At 30.5% G+C, this 9,230-nt stretch overlaps 1 long non-coding RNA gene across 1 annotated transcript; it reads left to right on the top strand.

Moving 5' to 3' along the window:
- The first annotated feature begins 301 nt into the window (after nt 1–301).
- On the top strand, nt 302–4,785 carry LOC128554652 (uncharacterized). The gene is made up of 4 exons (XR_008369656.1): nt 302–1,043; nt 2,627–2,729; nt 3,746–4,026; nt 4,716–4,785. It is a non-coding gene; the product is annotated as an uncharacterized LOC128554652 (long non-coding RNA).
- The last annotated feature ends 4,445 nt before the right edge of the window (nt 4,786–9,230 follow it).

The raw sequence follows: 9,230 nt of genomic DNA, 5'->3' as shown, positions 1-9,230 counted from the left end.
CTAATTACTAGAAATCCACGAGCAGACGCTTCTAGATTTCTAGACTGGCTCATAGACATAGATATCATTATTTTTCAGTTGTATTTTATTCCATTTTTCAAATACGGCGAACAGAACAGGTCTTTATCTTATTTTCAATATGATAATCTTACAGTCTGAGAAAATCTTTACAACACGCTGGCTTTTGAAATAACATTGAAACAAAACTGAAAAAAACAACAAAACTATTATCAGTCTTGTGACTAATCTACTTGATTTCCTACACATAGAAGTATGAAACTGCAACTTTTATGTTATTTTAAAACTGTTTTAATCAATTTTGTGCTCTCTTTAATGTGACATAAATATGCTTTCATTATAAGCAGCAGAATTAAGAATGGGGTCGTCTAGTATTCAGACCCGATGTTTGCTGCACAGGAGATAATTATACAAATGTTGCATAAGTATGTACGCCTTAAATAATAAGAGTTAAGAGAGGAGATGTTGAGTACAAGTAAAAGCGAAAAAGTAGAAGTTTAACAAGAATTTTTTTAAAAAACAAACATTAACATTAAACGTTGTGCAAGAAGTTTAGGGTATGGTTGATAAAAACGTGCTACATTTTTGACTCAGTCTTAGTTGCAATTGAAATACCTTGAACGTTCACTTAGCAGGTACATCATAGAATTATATGCAGTGTAATGATATGAAGTAAACTGAACGCGTAAATTTCTGTGTAATTGACTTCATTTCCTGTAATATACCGTCTCCCTGGTCCGCTATCTAGGCATTGCATTACGGTATACATGTAGCTCTAGGAACACTAACACACGTTGTTTAACTATTTCTATGAATGTGTTAGAAATATATAATATTAAGAACTCTGTGTCAGTGTAAAGTGAACGTTTTTGATAATATAGTCGGAAAATATATTCGTGATACTCTTTATTTTGTTGAGAAGTTACTAAACAATGATGTTGTGATCGACGGGAAAACAATTATATGCGATGTCTAAACTTGAATGGGATTGATTAAAAGATCAAAAGACCAATACTCGAAAAGCAGTAAGTGAATATTTATATATCATTTCATGTCTTTTACGATATATTTGTATTTATTGGAATATTATGTGAGAATACCGTAATTGTGGATTATCTGACGGTGACCTTAATTAGCTCAGTAGGTATAGAGCGTTGGTCTACGAATCTCGCGGTCGTGAGTTCGATCCTCTTGCGGGGCGTATGCTCTCCGTGACTATCTGATAACCGACATTGTGTCGGAAATCATCAGTCCTTCACCTCTGATTCAAGTGGGGAATTTTGCAGTTACTTGCGGAGAACAGGTTTGTACTGGTACAGAATCCAGGAACACTGGTTAGTTTACTTGCCCGCCGTTACATGACTGAAATGCTTTTGAAAAAAGGCGTTAAACTCAAAAGAAACAAACAAACATAAGTATAGAACTGCGATTTATTGAAATCTTACATCTCAATCAACAATTCAATTTCAAATTGCATTAACCTTCAAAAACAAATCTTAACAAAACTATAATTGCCAACCCGAAATTTTACTTACTTCAGCATAGAAAGGCTATGTCGAAATTATTTCACTATCTCGTCTCCCTAGATTTTCTTCAACTGCGTTTGGAAAAGATTTTTTTTAATTACTAGTTATACATGTAAAATGTAGAAAAGTTCAACCGCGTCATTGATGATATTTTTATTTTTAATGGTAGACCTTAAGACTTTTCTTTGAGTAGAACTTTGTAATCATAATCAGTTCATTTAATAGTATCTGAAACCCTTAACATTAGATTTCTTATTTTTACTTTCGAATAATGTAGAATTTTTATAATGGTAAATGGTGCGTGTGTTGCAGTTATCATTGTCAAATTATTTGATATTGAAATGATTCTTTTTTTATTGCTATCAATTTTGAATATCTTATCTGTAATAGGCCAATTCATTTTAATAATTGTACAGAACCGTCACAAATTCAAATTAAAATGTTGAACGTTTCGTTTACTGCTTGCACTGAAATATTGAGCCTCGACATTTCTATTCTAAATAATGTATTCTTTTTTTACTGCGTGTAAATAACTGTTACTTTGAAAATAATTCTGAATAGTCTCCTTTACAAAACTGCAAACTTCCCCACTTGAATCAGAGGCGGAGGACGAATGATTTCAGACACAATGTCCTTTTATTAAATCGTCACGGAAAACATGATATTTCGTTTTAACGATATGATACTTAATATTTTTAAAATATTATTTCGATTTTACGACGTTATATCAAAAAGTATTTCAGATCGTAAATTAAATTGCCGGAAGTCTTGCGAAAAATTCACTGTAAATTAATAAAGAACAACAATTTAAAATCTATTCAATTGCATGTTACATTCTACAAAAGCTTAAATAAAAGATGCTCTGATTTTGTTGTTGTTGTTTGGGGTGGTGTTTCGCTACTTGGAATGACGCACTTTTACAGCATTATTTTAAGCAAAATATACTTGATGAGTAGTATGTAATGATTAATTGTAGTACATACTGTAGGATATAGTGCATTCTAAACGTTATTTATAATGTTTCGAATAGTTATTATTAGATCAGATATTTTGTAAAGTAATGATTGTAAAATATATTATAGGTGACAAAAGGCGCTAATCGAAGAAAACAAATATCAGAGACGAACATGTGCATAAGATATACATGACCAATAGAAAAACGAATAGACATGCATAACATCCCAGGTGCGTATACAACTGTATTTTTCATCGAAAGTCATGGTGAATTTCGGAGGGGTTAAAAAAACTATTCTAAATGTCATCTTTAGAAAAAAAGCAGAACAAACTTGTTTTTAACAACAACCAGCCGGTTGAAAGTAATACATCTATTGTTTAGATAAAATTGAATATGATCAAAAATGCATATGATATTTTTGTACGAATTTTCAACATATGGCATTCATTTTGCCTATTGCTGAATTAAGGATCTTTTATTGGTTTTGTTTACCTTATGCCTTGATTAATATATGAATAAAACATATATAAAATGTAAAAAAAAAAAAAAATAAAGATTGTTCTGTTTATTTAGAATAAATAATACATTAATTAGGAGATGATCATACGAATACCAGTATCAATTAGTTCTCTCGGAAACTTTGCAAATTATTTATTTACTTTACAACTTAGTCTCGTTTGGCTACCGACTAGAAAAACTTATTTTGTTATATATTCTGACTTCATCAGTCTTTGCTATGATTATCTAGTATTTCGAGTAAACAAGGGACATGACTATAGAAAAATTGAAGAGCCTCAGGAATTATGTCATGTGAACAAAACACAGGGTCTGAACACAGATTAAACTTAGTCCAGACCATTCATAAAACTTTAATACTTTTATTTGAAAAAACATGGTAGACAAAATCATCTCCAGGTGAATAGTTTGAAAATGGTCGTGTTACATGAATATTACGATTTGAAGATACTTTTGCTTTGCTAATGATATACCAGTTCAGTATGTCTATATTTTTCTTTTACAGATTTAACGTTGTCTATTTATCTGTCCCAGGCATTGTTTTCTTCTGTACACATACTAATTTATCATCATCTAGTTACTGACAATTTTAATTCATGAACCAAATGTGGAGAACTGGATAGGATAGAACACTACAGAAAGTTCATTTATTAGCTGCATGTTTACTTAAAGATGTAAAAAAGACTGTTTGTGTTTTGTTTTCAAGCAAAACTTTTATCTTTATTTGCAGGTCAAATATTGAACAAGGATCAGAAGAAAGAATAGATTGAGACATTTGTGAAAGGAACAATGGAAACTTTGGAAGTGTACTCTTTCTGAAACGTATAACTACTACAAAGATGTGATCATTGTATAGGCATTTAACTAGAGCATTTTATTTTCAAGGGAAATAATAGTGGTCTGACTGTATTATTTTGAAAATCAGAGTTGAGATTTTTTTATGTTTGCACCGGTACAGTTTTGCGGGGAAGCGAAAGTTGACATGGAGTTTTGTCTTCTTCTAAAAACAAGGTAAGTTGACAGTTTTCGTTGAAATATATATCTGATAGCTGACACACTAGGAGATGTTTTGGTTTATATCCATCTTACAGATTTTTTTGAAAATAAAAGAGAAACAGGGGGAATTCTGTAAATTTCTTCTTATATGCAAATGAGCTGAAAATGTATTGAAATGACTAGATCAGAAGTTTATCCCTTTTCCAGTAAGTTTTTCCCTACCTTTGACGATAGTATTAAAAAGTATAGATATCAACCTCTTTGCTGATATTAGTACCTAAAATTTTCAGCCTGTGAATATCTGTGGAAATTTTGGACTTCCTTTCTTGAAGATATAAATAGATCTAAGCTATATTTAGACTAAGTTTTTTTCAGTATAACAGCGTGTAGAGAACCCTTACATACAGTCAAATATTCTTGATATTGCAAGGAAATATAATGCATTTTTCAAGTGCTTGCTGTTTCTATGTTGTGCATACTTGATATAGGTCATTGTCAATGTCAACTATCATTATACTGACATTTGAAGTTGTTGTTTTTTTTCTAAATTACCTCCCTTATATATGCATTTTTCTTCATTCATTTTATTGATAATTACTTCCCTTTATGTTTAGCAAAAATTCTCAGATTGCATTTAATTAACTCCCTTTATTTCACATAAAAAATTCTCTTGTGTAATGATTATTTATATATTTTACTTACAGTGTCTGATACATGTAGTTGCAGTCTGTCTTTGGAAGCTGTAGAAATAACAAGAAAGAGGCTGATATAGTGGTATATTTTTGTTATATATGAAGTTATTGATGACATTCATGTCATGATGATATCATTAAAGTACAACATACATGATTTTCTGACAGTCATGTGTTATTACATTTGAACTGAGACTGTTTTATAATCAGGTTCATGATACTTTTTTTAATATACATTGTATACAATAGTTGCATTTTTTTTCAATATTAATGGCAGCTTTATAAATAAGAACATTTCAGGTTCATGTTTGATATAGTTTTATTAATGATTATAATTTTAATCATACAATGATTATGAGATATTTTATTAATTTTAATATATTTAGATTAATAAATGTAAAAAGCCCTGTATTAAATGCATTGGTCATCTTTTGTACAAAAATAAAGGAAAAAAATGTTGTATAATTTCATTTTCAGTTTTGTAGGGAGAGTTGAGTATGTACATGTACAGTTGTTTGACCTGTCTTACCCTGTGGCAGTCCAAGAAGATGTTACTATTATGAAAAATGCAGTAGGTATTATGCTTTTGTATGTTAAACAAAGGTCTCAAAGCATTTATATGCTGTATGGCTACATTCTTGCTCCTGAAATAACTGTACAAGACAGCTATAAGACTGACATTCCTGACAAGATGTGAACCTTCTGGACTTTATGTCAGCCTGGCATAAACATTTCTTTCCTGTAGCTATGTGTTACTTTGTGTATCCCTCAATTTACTAAGTACATATCTCCATTAAAAATAATGATAATAGATATGGTTTAGTAATAAATGTGTGATAGCTTTGTAATGTCAACATTTCAAAAAAGAATGAACATGTACTTTGAGCATAAATATTGAAATACAAATTTCAGTATATTGTATCAGTCAGCAAAAACATGAAGTACATTTGTATCTTTGTATTAAGATAATTAAAACAATTATATTCAAATGCTTTGACACTGATTTTATGTTGATTTCCTAGAATGTGTGTGAATTAATGTTTTACAATATTTCAGAACTTGAAGACAATTGTTAGTGCAGAAGGGACATAAAAGTTATGACAAAAGTAACAGATATAAATAAGGTAAACTATTGTGATAAAAAGACATGGCCAGTGCTACACATCACAAAGGCAATATTTGAATTTAATTTTTTGTCACTTATGAGTTCTGTAAAGTTGATTTTGCAATATATATAAAATGATTAGGATTAATTTTTTTTACTGTGATCTTTTTTTCACATGATTTTGTCAAGACTGACAATTTGTTTCATTGGAATAAGATAGTTAAAGGCGGCATTGTATCACACAAAAATATGTCTGCATAGTTGCCTAACATTAAATGTCAAATTGTAAACAAGGAATTCTAAATTTGGAAAATCCTTTGTTGTTTTTCTTCATTTAGCTCAGTTGAAGGAGATGAAGTTTGAAGCAATTTTCACAGTACAACCTCTCCAGAGTAGCTCACTCAGAAGCAAAAACCTCTCTATAACAACATCATGAGAATTCCCTAAGCTGAAATATAACTATCAAATTTTACTTCTCCAGAACAACAACCTCAAAATAACTAAAATATTTGTATATCCCACAGGGTATTGCTCTACAGAGGTTGCATTGTACTTATAATATCTATGATTTCAAATGCTTTAAGAAAAACAACACTTTCAACAAGGGGAAAAGTGAACATATATTACTCATAAGGTGAAGTTTTGGCAGTTCTCAAGTTCATTGTTTTTGCATGCTATATAAAAACACTTTAGGTAGTTTATCATTATTACATCATATACTAATAAAGAGGTTGTAGGTTGTTGTTGGAGCTTTTAGGTGAGATCATAGGTGAACATCATCAGATTTATCTGTTTATTTTTTTCACCATTTTACTGAATATATGTACATTGAATGTTATAAAATATGTAATATTTTCAGACAGTCCTATTAAATAACTTGTCATTTAGTGGATCTAAGTATATGTAAAATTTAAATAAAGCAGCAAGCCAAGTAGCAACACAATCTTGCTGCTTAAAACAGGTAATTCCTTAGACAAGTTGAAATTAGACAAAATGTCAATTTGTAGAGTTACCTGACTTGCTGCTTGATAATATATTTCTAAGATTAGAATATCTGCAAATGTATATTCAAGTGCAAGACAGCCATGCACCAGCTGTAAACTGAGATGGACCCATATAATAAATATGTTGACATTTCTATGTATTATCATCTGTACAGAATGTGTTCATGACAAGACTGTATACATATATTGTTAAATCATTTTTTATTTCCATTATTGCATGCATGTAAGAAGCAAGCATTTAACAATTGCATTCATAGAAGTGTTAAAATGTGATCAATCTAATTTAAAGAAACACATTTAATTGGACTTTTTAAGTTTCATAGTATTTGTGGTGGAGACTGACCCAGTCATTCAGCAACTTATACTGTCTGTGTGTCATTTCTTGTATGTTATAGTTTTCTTAATAATACATTAAATGTCAAAGTTATGGTAAGATGAACTCATTCATCACTTGTAGATTAATGTTAAAGCAGTTCAACATTTTACCATTAGTTAACTAATATTCTATTTAACCAGAGTTAAATATTTGTCTTTAGTTTGCAAATCCGGAATTTTCGCAAACTCAGCTACCTTTTATCTTTGACTTTTATGTGATATTTTGACACCTAACAATAGTTCGGGTCTCATAGAGAAATAATTGGCCATTTCCTTTGAAATATCTCAAACAACGAACTCTTGGGACGGCTTCAAAGTTGGTCCTCCCATGGGAGTATTTTTTTCTCCCGCGGGGTTTTCGCTATCCCATGGGAGGTCCAATCGGAGGTTTTCTCCCACTTTAAGAATTGCGGGAGAAATACCCCATTGGGTTTTAACAAAATTTCTGAAATTCATTATTTATCGCTGGTAAGTATTTCTTAGTCTTTACTGTCGTGTTGTTTCTATAATAGACCTGAAAATAAGCGTTCTGAAAATCTCCCACTGGAGGTTTCCTCCCACATGTGATACTGGCGAACTCCAGCGGGAGAGTTCACCTGCTGGAGAATTTCTCCTGTTTTGAAAATGGGGTTATTCTCCTGTTTTGAAAATGGGGTTATTCCCCCATTTATTCTTACTTTCATATAAAGAATCTGTTCTTGGTAGTTTACGCAACAATTTGTAATTACAACTGTTTTTCTTAAATAATAATAATAACAACAACAACAAGTTAACAATAATAATAATAATAATAATAACAATAATAATAAATAATAATAATAACAACAACAATGATAATAATAATAATAATAAGAACTCTAAATGCTTATTTTCGTGTAAAGTTATTTATGCTTATAAGAGATCTCACCTCTTAAATGTATGCAAGCTATCTTCTAATAGAGTTAATAAATATCTTAACGCGCACCGATATAGCCTGCGGGCGGGTTTTACAGCTTCTGCAGGAATTCACCCGTGACGTTTTTCTATTGTTACCTGTATGGTCAAAATTAAGATTTGCATTAGTGGTTCTTTATGTCAGATTGTTTCTACGCTTTTGCTGAATACTTTGTGCAGCCGCATCGTTTTATCTAACTGAATTTAGCGGGGTTATTTGGCAGTCAGCTCTTAATTTTCAGTCTGCTTATCAAGTTTGAATCTTGTTTCATTCAGGCCTGCTGTTTTTTTTCTTTGCTTTTCCGTTTTTAAAATAGATTAGCTTTGATTTTTATTTTTATATTTTAATTTTTCATTTTTACATCAGTATATTGTACTGTTAATGAAAAAATACTTTTGTAGTTTGTTTAGTTAGCTTTACATGTTCATTTCCAAAGAAACCTTAATTAAACAGAACTAACATTAACAATTGTGTAAAACTAATACTGTACCATAAACATTAATCATTAAATGATTTTCAATGAGCAAATAAGTTACGTTTATGGTATTACTATTCTTTGCTGACTTAATTTTGATTTCGTACAAATGTGCAGCTGATAAATTAACTTATTGCACTTTTTTTTCACCATGTTATAAATATTCGCAATTACATGATATTGCACTTTTAAACGATAACACAATTTAAAACAGGCAATGTCCTTGACACTTCCTTGAATTTTAATCAATATAAAAATTAGCAAGTGACCACAATACTGTAACTGAATATATGAAAGATCAATGTTTTCGAAAAATAGTTTTTCTTTGATATTCTTTTACTTCGGTGACCTTACAAACTATAAAATTAAAAAGCAGTGAAATAAATATAAATGTCTATTTTTCAAAATTTATTTGTCCGTTTCCGTTTCTAGGTCTGTGAGAGGTATATGTCGCAATTAAACTGATTGCTAGTTTTCTTTGTATTATTTTCGGTTTAATCCCGTTTTTCAACATTATTTCATATAAGTAACGACAGGCATAATATTGTCAATAGGTCAGTGCTCATCAGAGATGGTGCACTGTGGCACATTTAGGGCATCCTTTTAATCACAACAGGAAGCAAACGGCTAACCC

This window comes from Mercenaria mercenaria, unplaced genomic scaffold (genome assembly GCF_021730395.1).
Source record: "Mercenaria mercenaria strain notata unplaced genomic scaffold, MADL_Memer_1 contig_593, whole genome shotgun sequence".
Taxonomy (NCBI): Eukaryota; Metazoa; Mollusca; class Bivalvia; order Venerida; family Veneridae; genus Mercenaria; species Mercenaria mercenaria.
Note: the sequence above shows the minus strand (reverse complement) of the source record. Positions and strands in the feature narration are given on the sequence as shown.